This window comes from Tenrec ecaudatus, chromosome 6 (genome assembly GCF_050624435.1).
Source record: "Tenrec ecaudatus isolate mTenEca1 chromosome 6, mTenEca1.hap1, whole genome shotgun sequence".
Taxonomy (NCBI): Eukaryota; Metazoa; Chordata; class Mammalia; order Afrosoricida; family Tenrecidae; genus Tenrec; species Tenrec ecaudatus.
In genome coordinates this window covers 101,128,484-101,144,214 of record NC_134535.1, presented here as the reverse complement: position 1 = coordinate 101,144,214, position 15,731 = coordinate 101,128,484, and positions in this window count along the sequence as shown.

Here is a 15,731-nt window from a genome sequence, read left to right as displayed (position 1 = left end):
TCATTCTAGGTAACAAAATTTCTAGGGAATAAGATTACCTAGGATAATGATAATGCATCTTCACGATGGAAAAAAAATCCTTGCTGAAAATGTCCTGGCCTTTGTCTGACTGATGCAGTTTACAAAATTGTAAAAGCTTCTCCATGGTTGTCCTCTGTCCTTTAAGGAACCCTATCAAGATGACCCCTTTGGAATCCCTCCAGTACTGTCACCGTGAGCTGGTCTCTCTGCCTTAACTGCCCAAGCAGACGTCCTTGGAAGGCATGATTTGGGTGGATCATGTTCTTTGGGTAGTATTGCCAAGTTCAAAAGCTATCTCTGGGTATGATTTATTCCATCAAATCATATCTATATCTTTCATTTTGTTTAAAAGATGGTTGGAACTATCAGCAATTTAAGCTAGCTGATCTTTGTGCAACATTTTCAATGCCCATTGAGCCAAAAGCTTGTTCAGGCCAAGATGTTTGCTTCAAATGGAAAAAGTTGAATCACGTGAGAGCTCAACTTCAACAGCTATGGAATCAAACAATGGGCTTTCCCATCGGTTTCTGAAGTTGAGGCACAGTTTCTTCATTCACTGAAATCGATGCCTTTTCTCTCCTGGCTCATCTCTGAGGGCTTCTCAACCTGCCTTCCTTAAAATGATTGAAGCATCTGGAAATTATTGTTTTATGTGGGGCAGGATTTCTGTAAACTTGTTGAAAAGCTTCAAATGTTTGGGGAAATGTCTAATTGCATTTTGTAAAAATGTATACTATCCCTGACATCAAATATTTTTCCCATGACACAAAAGTATCCTTTTGTTTTTTAATGCATCCTCATGAGGCTAAGACACTGTATTACTGTGAGAGCTTATCTAAAGCACCTCCCGATCACAGAGACTTACTTAAACATATTTTGTTTGCAATAAACTGGAACTGTAGTAGCAATATATTGTTGCTGATCTATGTGGTCTAAATAATTCATGTAAAATACAAATTATATTTCAAAAAAATTAAAAACCCAACTTACTGCCATCCAGTCAATGCCAACTCATAGTGATCCTACAGGCTAGGGTTGAACTCACCCTGTGCTTTCTGAGACTGAAACTCTTTAGGAGAACAGACAGTCCCATATTTCTCTCCAGAAGCAGCTGGTAGTTTTGAACTGCCGACCCTGCAGTTAGCAGCAGCCCAAAGTGTAGCGATTACACCACCAGGACTGCCCAACTACATGCTGCCTTTACTAAAAAGCACTTTAAACATAAGTACACAGACAAATTAAAAGAAAAAGTAGATAAATATAGATAATAAGAAAATTTGAGTAGCTGTATTTGTATCAGAGAAAGCAGACTTTAGGACAAAGAAATTTCCAGTAATAAAGAGAATTATTGTATTACTAAATGAAGAGAGTGAGTTTACTTAAAAGACACAGTATCCTTAAATTTATATTAAAAATGAACAAAAACAAAAATGAAAAAGCCCAAACCAAGTGTCTGTCACTGAGATAATTCTGATTCATCGTGACCCAAGGAAGCTTAACCCAATACTTCACCAGGCTTCCCACAAAAATAAAAAGTGGTTCAAAAGAGATGAACTGACAATGAACAGAAATTAAGGAGATCCAGAATTCTAATAGGGGATTTCAATATTTCTCTCTCAATAATTAAGAAAATAAAGAGACGGTCAGTAATGACATAAATGACTTCAACAGCACTATTGACTAACTTGGTCTGGTTGAAATTTATAGACATTGTAACAACTGAAGAATGCACATTCTTCTTAAGCACACATAGATCATTCATTAAGATAAGTCATATACTGGGCATTAATGCAGGTCTCAGGAAATTACAATGATTGAAACAGTAAAGATTATATTCTCTGACCTTGGAGAATTAAATGGTCAATATGTAAACTTACATTGTACCTATGGACTAAATAAAAGAAACCTGGAAAATAATATATGTTTATAAATTACATGACAATTCTCTAAATAACTCATTAATTGGGTATGAAATAATGAAGAAATTAGGAACTATTTAAACTGAACTATGACAATAACATATAACCTCCTCTCTTGGGGATGTACAGCAGAGAAGTGGGTGAAGGGAGACATTGGGCGGTGTAAGATATGACAAAATAATAATTAACAAATTATCCAGGGTTCATGGGGGAAAGGAGAGTAGAGAGGAAGGGGAAAAATGAGGAGCAGATACCAAAGGCTTAAGTAGAAAGCAAATGTTTTGAGAATGATTAGGGAAACAAATATGCTTGACACAATGGATGTATGTGTGGATTTGATAAGAGTTGTATAAGCCCCCAATACAATGATTTAATTAGTAAAACAAAGAAAAAATAACACAAATTATAAAAATATTTGGGACACAGTGAAATAATGCTTGGAAGAAATTTTATAAGCGCAAGTGCTTACATTAGGAAAGAAGAAATCTCTAAAATTCGTTAGGTTTTCACCTAAAGAACATAGAAAAAGAAAAGGCGATCAATCTCAAAATAAGGAATAAGCTGGATATAATAAAGATAATCGAACAAATAAAATAAATAGAGAAAAGAAAAACCAATACAAATGAAAGTGTCTGTTAAAAAATCAAAAACACAATAAAATGTAGTTATGCAGACAAATAAAAATCTGGTACAATTCACTAATACAAAGGATGAAAGAGGCAATATAATCATGAATACAAAAATATTAAAGTATATTAAGATATTAAGAACAGCTTCATGTTGAACAAGTTGATGAATCAAATGAAAGAATAAATTTTTGGAATTGCACAATCTACCAAAATAAATACAAAAAGCCCACATTTCACTATGTAGTAAGGAACATAAATTCATGATTTTAAACATTCCCACAAAGAAAACTCTAAATCCAGATATATTTATTGAGGAATGGTAGCAAATACCTAAAAAGGACATAGGGACAGTCTTAGACACACTCTTTCAGAACGTTAAGGAAATGTAAATACTTTGACTCATCAGAGTTTAACAGACCCTCAAACCAAAGAATGATGTTTTATATCCAAATACACAAAAGAGGGAAGGAGAGAAATCTACAAGCTAATAAACATAAAATGAATTATCTTGGCAACATATAAAATGGATAATCCATCAGGCAGTATTTTTTTCCCAAAATTTCAAAGTTGGTTTTACATTTTAATATTAACTAGTGTAGTTCACTATATTAACAGTGTGAAAAAGAAAGCATATGGTGAACTCAGTGAACCCGAGACCAAACTCACTGCGGTCAAATCGATCCCCGAGTACTTCCTCTTAAAATGTGATGGCAAGGATGATTCTCCCACATCTGTTTCATATCTTATTGGAGGGCTTTGCCAATAAAATAAGGCTAGAGAAAAAATAGGTACAGATTAGAAAGTAGGAGGTAAAACCATAAATTAATGTAAATAATATAAGTATGTATGCAGAAAATCCTAAGAAATGTTCATTATAAACCCCTAGAATTAATACAAGGACTGAGAGCATACAATTCAATTCCATTCATATTCTATCAATCAACATTTATAAAATGAAATGTAAAAACCAATAATATTTACAATGACTTACCAAACCATGAGTACACAGGGAAAAATTACAAAATATGTGTAAGCTCTGTATACTGAGGCTACCATTATTTCTGAAAAAAGATAAAGCCCTATATAAATGCATAGTTTCATTGTGTTCCTGGGTTCAGAGACTCAATATTACTCTGCAATTTTCTCTGGCTGCATGAACATAAGGAAATCATCTCTCTGAGTCCCCCTCTTAAAATAGAAATTATACATCTAAGCACAGGGTTTATATAATGCTTGGAAAATTGGAGAGTGCTATTTAAAGGCAAGATAACATTTTCATTAACATTATTAAAGATAATATTCTACCATTATTGAGCACCCAGACCATGATACAGGTGTTTTAGTTACATCTCAGCTCTTTACTGATTCTTGGGAAATATTTATTATGTTTAGAGAGCAATTTACTAAATGAGAGAACTGTTCTCTCTTCCCCAGTCGCCGATCATGGCAGGTCTACAGAAAACTCTATTGCAAATGCACGGTTGATGGGAATGGTGCCTATGGAAATTAAGGCATCAAAGGGGATAAAATACAGCCACACCCCAGGCTAAAATTAAATGCATAAAAAATCACAAAAGTCACACATTATCTGCCTTATCATTTACCTGTGAATTTGTTGTAAATATCTTAAGATTATGAGATATTTCTCATGCACACTATTGACAATCTTTGTGCCATACACAGGGACTAGCAGTTATTAATGTGCTAGGAACTTAGAGGTGAAAAACTGGGACAGAGTCACTGGGCTCAGTATAGTTGAATTGACTTCAACAGTGGTCCAGAGGAAAGATTCTTCTCATTATTACAATATGCAATTAAGGTATAGAATGAGCCTATTGAAGTTTAGAATGGGAATTTCAAATTAGAGAAAATGCAGAGACAAAATTAACTTCCTTTTGGCCAAATTCACCTTGACTCTGGAATGCTGGGAGAAATATATAAGAAAGAGTACAAAACGTGATGGACAGATGCTGAGGACTTAGATACAAGCACCTAATAGTAAGCATCATCCCGTCCAAAGGATGAAAAACCACAGAATAAAAAGTACAGAGACTCATTTCCCCTGGTCATGACTAGATTATTTCTGGAACTCTGTGTCATTTCTGACTTCACAAACCGAGAGTATGGAATGGTGATTACAGAGTTAGGAAAATAAATTATGACAGAAATATCCAATGAAGTACTGACACTTAACATAAAGATTTATGGAAAAGAATGATACAGTTTTACTTTTCAAGTGAATAAAAAGCTCATATGTTAAGAATTGTGTTGGGAGTTTAGGACACACAATAGCCAAAGCCCGAAAGGAAATGGTTAAAATATATATTTAAATAAAGTTATAACATCTATGTAATAAGTATATTTGGTAGTTACATAATCTGCTGTCAATTTGGGACTTGAGAGGATTAAGAGTGAAGGGGTGGAGTCTAGTCTGTCAATTGGATCATAGCCAATGAGAACTCTGTGTGGTCATGGCTTTCTGAGAAATCGGGAATTTCTGGATATCTTCCTTGGAGATGGGAGAGAGACTCTGTCTTGGCTCACTCCCTTGGAGACTCCCTATCGACAATGGTCACTCCCTGAAAGATGCTCTACTGATAAAACACATGGGGCTAATCCCTGGGAGCTGAAGAAGCCACATGGACCTAGCCTGATGCAACCAGACCTTTAGAGCCAGAGAAGTCATGTAGAGACCTGCCAGCTCTGAGATGCTTACAGTGCCACTGGATCCAGAAGACTTCCAACCCACTGGCCTGGGATCTTCCTGCATTTGGTACCATTGCATGCATTTTGTGAGTCTGAAGAGGACTTTATAGATTGGTATCAGCCATATGGGATACTATTGAGCTTATGGACTTGATCCAGACTGGGCTGGGGTGTTTTCTTAATATACATTTACTCTTTGATATAAAGCTCTCTCTTACATATGAGTGCCCTGGATTTGTTTCTCTAGTCAACCCAGACTAACACAGTAGATAAATCTGATGTGATAAGCAATAAATAGCAAACACCTACAATGTGAGAGACTTCAAACCCCTTCCTCCAAGGTGCTTACCTTCTGTGTAGGGAGGCAGGTGAATATATTGTGATTGGTAGAGGAATGAAGACTGCATTGAAAAGCAAAGTGATCATACCTAACCCAGGAAAGGTGCTACTTTAGGGAAGTTTTGAAGAATGTGTGACCCCAAGAAGGATGTTTGAAGCAGCAGAATAGTATTAAAGCATGAAGTGATCTGGTTTATTTTGGAAAATTAAAAGTAGCACAGAAGTGTAGGCACATAGAATACAAGGCAAGTCAAAGAGATGTACTTTTTAAGTACTAATTTGTACCCATCACATTATTGTTTGACCTCATAGAATATATTCAGTCAATCCTTATAATAATCCCAGTGTAACAGATTTTTAAGAAAAGTAATTAATGCAGGGTTAAGATACAACCTCTAAAATCTTAAGTTTGACTTAACACAATAAAGAGTTGTTCTCCATCTCATAAGATCAAGAAACCATGACATCTCCAAGATCACGACCACAGAGTGAATCCCCTTTTCTCCCACTCGATCAGCTAGAACTAGTCACATGTTTTCAACTTTGCTTGGAGGCTGGGAAATGTGTATGAGCTCATATGAATATTTGGTGAACAATTGTCTTCATTACATCTACGTGTATAAAAACACTTCAGCATGCGTAGTGGCTCAAGTCAACACATGTTTATTATCTCAATTGCTGTGGGTCAGGTATTCAGGCACAGCTTAGCTGGGTCCTCTGCTTCAAGCCCGTAGAAGACTGCTCAAGGTATTGGCCAGGGCTACAGTGTGATCTGAGTCTTCACAGGAAACGGATCTGTTTCTAAGCTTACATGGTTGTTGGCAACATCCAGTTCCTTGTGTGGGAGCCTCCTTTTCTGTTGACTGGAGGCGACTTTCAGTTCCTTGTCACATGGGCTTTTCCAACAAGATCACTGTTCTCCTGAATGTGAGCAACGACCAGACTTTTCTAACAATGTTGTTGCTGCAATGTTGAATGATGCAACCACAGAAAGTAACATCCTCCTACATTGTCCACATTCTGATGGCGAGAGGCAAATCAGAAGATCCAATATGCACTTAAGGAGAGGAGATTATACAAGGGAATTAAGTACCAGGGTGTGGAATATTTGAAGGTAATCTTAGTGCTAATATTATATTGCTATGACCTATGTACAAGTATTATATCCATAGGTTGATGTGAAGTGTTAATGCCCTTGGCTGCCAACCAAAAGATTAGAAGTTAATGATTCTCCAGCGGTGTCTCGAAAGAAAGGCCTGATGGTCTCCTAAAAATCCATCCACTGAAAACCCTACGGAGCACACCTAGGACACAGCTGGGCTCATCATGTGTTGGAATTAACTTGATAGCAACGGATTGGTTGGATATTTATCAGAAGAGGAACTGGGGTCATATGGACGCTAAGGTATTTGTCTAAGATCTCACAACAAATTATGAATAGAATTAGAACTCTTGCCAATTCTATTCTAAAATCCATATTTTAAATACTAACAGAGTCTGAAGAATTTTCGGACTTAATGATAATAGATGTGAGAGCCTATACATGATGGGGAAGAAGCAAGTTCATATTTCTATTTCAGATAATTCAGTTGACTATAGGTATTGGATTTGAGAAAGTAAGACTAAAAGCCATAGGCAACACGGGAGGTTATTACAGGAGTGATCATAAGAGATAATTAGGGCCTCAAACAGATGAAGAGAAAGGGATATGGTGAGAATGAAGGATATATATGAAACTGACAGGATTCACTGGCTCAGTATGGACATGGGCAAGTGGGACTATTCAAGAATAAATTTCTACTGTCTGGCTGAAATAACAAAATGTTAACTTATCCTATCCACAAATAAGCTATATTTGTCCAGTTTTGCAAATCTCTTTCGGGTTCTTGTAGTAATGTTCTGTAGTTACCTTTGTATGAATCTTTTGTATCTGTAGTTGGATTTATTCCTAAGTACTACATCTTTTGGGTAGTTATTATAAATAACCATTTATATTTTTCCTAAGAGTTTTCCTGATTTTTTCTGAGTTCTCTTTGCTAATGTAAAGGAATTTTTGAATGCCAATCTGGTGTCCTACACTATGAAGGATCTTTTTATTAGTTGCAGTAATTCTCTTGATAAGTTTCTGGAGTCTTCTATGTATAAGATGCTACTACCATCAGGAAAAAGAAAATTTTACATTTTGGGGGCTAATTTTGATGTCTTTCATTTCTCTTTTTGCCTTATTGCTTTGACTAGGACTTACAATGCAATGTGAAAAAAAGAAGTGGCAATAAAGGGCATCCTTGTTTGGTTCTTGTTCTCAAGAGAAATTACTTCAGTTTCTCTCCATTGTGACACGTTGGTTTTTAGTTCTGTGTATCTGCCTTAATTGTGTTTGGGGTTTTACCTTCTATTCCTTTTTTGCTGAATATTTTTAATAAAGAATGAATGATGGATTTTGTTAAATGCCTTTTTAGTATTGGTTGATGTTATCATGTGTTTTTTTCATTAGTTTTATTTATGTGATGAATTACATAGATTGTTTTATCAATGTTAAGCCATCTTTGCATATCTATTATGAACTTTACTTGGTCATGATGCATTATTTTTTGGTTTTGATATGTTGTTGGATTCTGTCTAAGATTTGGATGAGAATTTTTGCATCTATGTTCATGAAAGATATTTCTCTAGAATTTTAATGAAACCGTGATTTCCAGTGTCCTGTTATACAACACTCCTTATATTTATTTTGCCTTTAAGAACAAATCAAACTTATTCTATGTCATGGCCGTTGCACCTGGCCATTTCCCTTCTAAGGGCTTTTAACCACAACCACATGAGGTTCACTCTGACAGTAAGTCCATTTATGGATAAGAAATTTGAGAGACAAAAAATAAAGTAACTTTCCATGAGTTATAGAATTGATTAGTGCTGCAGTCTATATTTAGGAGGGGCAAGCTGGTGACAGAGCCTATATTTGGCACCAACATGCAACTCAGCTTCCAGATCTTCTCAGGTCAGAATTCTTGACTTCTGGGTCCCAGGCTGTTTTGTAGAGTAAAAAAAAGCTGTATATTTAACACTGAGTCACTCATCCCCAAATATCCACTGAGTGTCTATTGTACACCAGGGACTGGGCTGTCATTTTATATTAATTTTCTCTTTTAATCCTCTCAATCACATCACTAGACACATTGTTGAGAGGTTTATTGTCCCCAGTTTAAACAAGCATCGACTTTTGCATCCATCATAGTTCTGATTTTAAGAGAACCCTTCATAAGTTATAGTTGAATAAGCTTACCTTGAACATGTTTACAGCGAGGCTGGTTGAAATAAATGATAGCACCAGTAGAGGTAGTACACAGGAATAACTCAGTCTGTGCACTTAGGCTGGTCACTCAGCATTTTCTTCTTTAATTCTAAACATACCTATTTGAGAACCACCTATGAAGAAGATTTTTTTAAATTAAAAATAGGATAACATTTAAAAGATGATGCCTCAGCTACTTCTTGTCCAAGAAATTCATATTTCTTCACATATCAAATTACAGAAGACTGATGCCAACTTTTATGGGTTTTAACTTCAGTCAAATGAGTTTCTCTTCTCTCTGCTTGCCAAACAAGCATTAGCATATCTTTATGCCAATGAAAACTTTATTATTAAAATCATTATCCAACTCCCTAAAGACACCATGAAATATTGCAATCTCAGCCATTCACATCCCCTAGTCACTATTTCCAGATTGATCTTGTAAAAACACCTCATTATCATTACTTCCTCAAATCTAAAATACTGTATAAAACATTGTACAAATCACTGAGGGATAGCGTTCGCAAAGCAGCTTTGATGAGGCTGAATTCCATTATATTATCACTACAGTCTTCTCCCAAGTAGGAACATAACACATACTCATAGCTTGTAATGGTTAGCTTCTATGTCAATTTGGTTCAGTCAGGATTCTCAGTGGTTGGCAGTTAGGACTGGTAATCCCCCATGATGTGAGCTAACATAGTGCAATCAACTCTTCCCTTCTTGCTGGTCTGAATCCTGTGTCTGGCTCCTCAACCCACCATAGTGCCTGCTGACTCTGGGATTCGTCATAGCCTAACATCTTTCCTGCTGATCTTGGGCCCATCCGCTCTGAATCCATGCTGTGGTCTTCCTGCTTTCTGATTCATCAGCCCTGACAACTTCACAAATCGGTTAAAAAGTCTCTAGCTTAACATCAGACCCACAGACTTGAACCAGACTGGACTTACCCATTTCTACACACATGCAAATTACTAACTTGGAATAAGTTTATATATAAAAAATATATATAATCATCACTGGCTATGCTTCTATAGAGAACATGGTCTAACACAATGGCTGATTTTTCGTCTCTATGGGATAGGAGAAAAGTGTGCAGTTCTAGGTATAATCCCCAGCTTTCCTCTCTGTAAAAGAAACTAGGCTCTGTTTTCTGTTTGCTTCTGATCACTGCTTACCCCCATCCCCTCCATCTCAACTTGAGGAGGATTCATCAATTGGTTATATGACTTGGGGTGAGCCGGAATCTGGGCCCATTCCTCTGAAATAACAGTGAAGGGGAATGTGGAACTTTCTAGAGACCCTTGAATGTAGAAGAGATGATACTGTGAGAGTGTGGAAGGACCTGAAGGTGACGAAGGGCTGCAGTCCAGGTAGGAACAGGGAAAAGCGATAGCTGGGAAGGGTCTGGAGGGTGAAGCAAAAGGAAGTGAGAGACTAGCGCTGGAAGATGTAGGGGGGTATTAAATAAGAGGAGAGAAATGAAATTTAAGCAAGAATTGCCTTCAGGTTATACCTTCTTCAAACCAGCCTCTGACAATCATGGGAGGTTGGGTCTATAGGTGCAATTGTACAGTGATAATATATAAAGATCATAGTAAAGTCATAGAGAATAGGACAGGTAGGAGAGAGAGTAAAATAAAGGAGTCAGACACATTTTAAGGTAGCATGTTCACCTCCGGGATGGCCGTGATCTCAGCAGCCAGGTGTGCGTAGAGAGCGGGAGGAGGAGAGCCACCTTTACTGTTTGGGGGCTTTTATAGGCAGCCATTCATCATGCATATTCAGGAGTTACATACATCACAAGGTGGGTGGTAATCACAGTAAAGTCCCTGACCTCACAGGTGAGGAAACAAAATAACTGCATTGGGGGAATGCATATGGGGATGGTTGCCTTGGTGGGAGGAGATAATCAAAGAATGTCTGCTTCTACAGGGAGACAGAATCAACCATGTGCTCACTTTAAGGCAGCATAGCTGTTAGGGGAGAATATGTGAGAGTGACATTTAAAGAAAGATAATGTCCTTGGACTTTATCTCTAATTTAGCTTTACAGATTCCCTCCATTATAAGTTAGGAAATATAGTCCTGGTCATATTTCCCTCAGTATTAGTTTCCCACAGTTGAATTCCTTTTGGATGATCCTTCTTTGAAAGAGCAACTATTCCTGAAAGATCTATGTGGCTCATGGTTATAACATACCACCATATGCAATAACCATTTCTTGAATGTGTTAGGTCATCATAAATACTATTATGTAACATGGGAAGAAAATAAACCATTGACAGTTTTAGAAAGACTTATAATTGAACGTGTGTAAAGAATCTTGGTTGTTCTGTGGGTTGGTGGTGGGCTGCTGGGGAGAAAGATGAGGCTGTCTGCTCTAGCATACAGTTACAGTGCTCAACCCCACTCTAGTCTTCTAGGAGGCCCCAATTAACTTGATGGCAGTGTTGTCTTCTTATAGTTTAGTGAAGGGTTGAAAGAGGTATATTTGTATGGTAGTTTATAGTTTACAAAATGTTTGCATTTTCAGTATCTTAAAATATTAAGCATAAGGTTCTTATAAAACCACTGTGGGATAGATAAAATTGGTCTTATTTCCATTGTAGAGATAAGAAAACAGGCTTACAATTGACCTCAAAGTGCAATCCATAAAAAGAAATAAGGAGGGACACTAAAAAATGCTCAAGGGACTTGCAGACAAAGAACCACTAAGCATTGTAAACATATATTCCCTGAATGAGAGACCTGCTGAATACTTCAACCAAACACTCGAAAAGATGAAAAAAGAAACCACAGCCTTAACAATTATAGTGGGTGATTTCAATACACCGCTCTCTGAGAAAGAAACTCAACAAAGAGGCTAGATATCTAAACACTAGAATTAGATAATTTGACCTGATAGATATTTACAGAGCTTTTCATCCAAATAAAAAAAATCCACATTCTTCTCAAGCTGACATGGCACATATTCGAAGACAGACTACATGCTGGGGCATAAGGCAAATCTACATACATTTAAGCACATTGATATCATACAGACCTCTCTCTGACCACTGTGCCATGAGGCTGGAAATCAACAAAAGGAACCAGAAGAAAACAAGAGCAAACAATTGGAGGATGAATAGCTCTCTACTGCAAAAGGAGTGCATGCTGGCGCAGAGCAGAGATGAAATGAGAAAATTTCTAGAAACCAACGAGAATGAGCACATGACGTACTAAAACTTATGGGACACAGCAAAGGCAGTTCTCAGTGGAAGTTCATAGCAATACATGCGCACCTGAGAAAGGAAGAGAGATTCATGATTGATACGCCGGCACAAAATTTACAACAACTAGAGCAGAGTCAGCAGGACAATCCTACCAATAGCAAAACAAAGAAATGGTAAAAATCAGGGCTGCGATTCAGGAGAGGGAAATTGGTTCTTAGAAAGGATGAACAGAATAGACAGACTTCTGGCAAACATAACCAAAGAAAGGAGTGAACAAATTTCAATAGCAAGAATAAGGGATGAAAGAGGGGACATTACAACAGACCCTAATGAAATCAAAAGGATAATTATACAGTACTATGAAGGATTGTACTACAATTAATTAAAAAAAATTAGAAGACATTGACAAATTCTTGGAAAAACAATCCCTCCCTAAACTATCCTCGGTGGACATCAAGAATGTCAACAGATATATAGCAATAGAAGAAATACACAAGCTTATCAAGGGATTACCAACATAAAAATCCTCTAGACCAGATGGCTTCATTGGAAAATTCTACCAAGCATTTAGGGAAGAACTAACACCAATCCTACACAAATCAAGAACTACAGACCAATATCCCTAATGAACATCGATGCAAAAATCCTTAATAAAATAAAAGCCAACAAAATACAAAAGTATATAAAACAAATAATTCACCATGACCAAGTGGGATTCATACCAGGCATGCAGGTATGGTTCAACATATGGAAGACCATTAGTATTACTCATTACATGAAAAACTGTAAGAACCACATGATAATATAGATAGATGCAGAAGAAGCATTCAATAGCATTGGACACCAATTCATGTTTAAGACACTTGAGAAAATAGGAATGGAAGAAAAATTCCTCAGGAGAATATAAGCTACATATGAAAAACCAACAGCCAACATGGTAGTCAATGGAGAAAAGACTAACACAATCCCACTGAAAAAGTGGACGAGACAAGGATGCCCCTTGTTCCCACTCTTATTAAATATTGTGCTGGAGGTTTTAGCTAACAGCATAAGGCAAAGAAGAGACATCAAAGGTATTTATGGGGAAGGAAGAGGTGAAACTATTATCATTTGCAGATGATATGAATTTATATATGGAAAATCCCAAAAGCGCCACAAAGGAGTAGTAGAAGCAATAGAGGCATTTGGCACAGTGACAGGATACAAGATCAACAAACAGAAGTCCATTGGACTGTTATACACATTGGATAAGACCATAGAAGAGGAGATCAAAAAGGTGGTACCTTTCAAAATAGCCAAACACAAATTGAAATATCTAGGGGTATACCTGACTAAAAGAACAAAAGATCTATACAGGGAAAACTACAGAACACTATTACAAGCAATCAAGAGCGACCTCAACAAACGGAAGAATATCCCATGCTCGTGGATTGGAAGACTCAATATAGTCAAGATGCCAGTTCTTCCAAAGGTACTATATAAATGTAATGCAATCCCAAATCAGTTAACCTCATCTTTCTTCAAGCAAATGGACAAAATGATTACCAATTTCATATGGAGAGGGAGAAGCCCAGAATTAGCAGAGAACTCCTCAAGAAGAAGGACACAGGGTGGGGGGGGGGCTTGCTTTACCTGACTTTAGCACATACTATACAGCCACAGTTGTCAAAACCGCATGGTATTGGTACAATGACAGATACTCAGACCAATGGAAAAGACCCGAAAACCCAGAAATAAAATCATCAGCATACAGCGAACTGATCTTTGATAGGAGCCCCCAAAATATCCAATGGGAAGCAGATGCCTTTTAACAAAAGGTGCTGGAAAAAATGGATATTTATCTGCAGAAAAGTGAAGCAAGACCCTTATCTCACTCCATGCACAAGAATAAACTCAAGGTGGATCACAGGTCTTGAAGTTAATCCACAAACTATTAGGGCCATCAATGAGGGAATTGGGACCAACTTGAGAACTTTGGCACAGGGAATACACAGGCTATCAGAAATAGGGAAGGACACAAACACAGAGGAGGCACAAATCGACAAATGGGATATACTGAAGATAAAACACCTGTGTACCTCAAAAGAATTCACCAAGAGAATAATAAGAGAGTCCAAGGACTGGGAAAATATCTTAGCAATGACACATCAAACAAAGGCCTTATTACTGATATTCTACAAATACTCTGCTAGCTTCCAAAAAGAAAAAATAACTAATTGCCCTCTGAGGAGGTGGGCAAAGGACCTGAACAGAAGTTTCACAGGGTGAGAAATCCTAATGGCCAACAAACATATGAGAAAATGTTCCCTATCTTTAGCCATAAGAGAAATGCAAATTAAAACAACAATGAGGTAGCACCTAACATCCTCAAAGGTAGCCCAATTAAAGAAATCAGAAAGCAACAAGTGTTGGAGGGGCTGTGGGGAGACAGGAACTCTCATCCACTGCTGGTGGACCTGTAAGTATGTACAACCACTATGGAAATTGATATGGCAATATCTAAAACAGATGGAAATCGAGTTACCAAATGACCCAACAATCCCCCTACTGAGCATATACCAAGAAGAGGCAAGAAACAAACCAAGGCCAGACACCTGTGATCCAGTGTTTATTGCAACACAGTTCACAATCGCAAGGAGTTGGAAACAACCCAAATTTCCATCAACTGATGATTGGATTAACAAGCTGTGGTATATGCATACATTGGAGTACTACACATCGCTAAAAAGCAGTGATGAATGTATGAAGCACATCGCTGCATGGGAAGAGGTGGAGGAAATCATGCTAAGTGAAGTAAGCCAAGCACAAAAGGACAAGTACAACATGAGTCCACTGAGGTAAGCTTTAAAAAAATGCAAATGGGGCATAGGGAAAATGTTACTGTATACAAACATTCCTGGGGTGAGGGCCAGGTAATATGGTAGGGACAAGACCAAATACAGGGATACACATGGCAGACAACTAAAAAGGACGTGGGGAAAAGAAAAAAATATATGAATAAAAAAGAAATGGGTAGCGGGAACACAGGGCACTAACCCACCCAAGGGAAGGGTATTGTTTATATCTCCACAGGGAAAAAGGGACCAGACTTCAACCCAGTGCCCCAAGATGTGAATGCAACATGCTGGTTAGAGTAGGGAACCAGTAGAGAGGTCTGGAGGACTGGCTCCAATCCCAACCACTATGTAGACACTTGCCCCTCCCCCCAGAAGAATTTATTTCAAAGTATGACATTGAATCTGCAGCTCCGGGAGAGGGACATATCTGATTGGAGCACACGGGAGCTGATGAAGGGGAAGGAAGAGAGAGTGGAGCACATCCTGGCCCACCAGGCCATGAGGATGAAGTTCCCAATTAGAGAAGCCAATCCACAGAGAGGACCACATGACTGGCCCACTATGAGACATGATGCCCCTCACCGACCCATTGCCCAACAGGGGACAGACAACACCAGAGACATAGTGTGGGAATTGCACCTGATCTGATTCTACCACACAGAGGCAAACACTAAGGGGGTGCAGCAGAACAGCAAGGGAATGGAGGGGCAAGGTCCCTAGGGAATGCTTAAGGTAGACTTTCGGGCTAGGGCATGGTGCCCCAACAGACTGGAC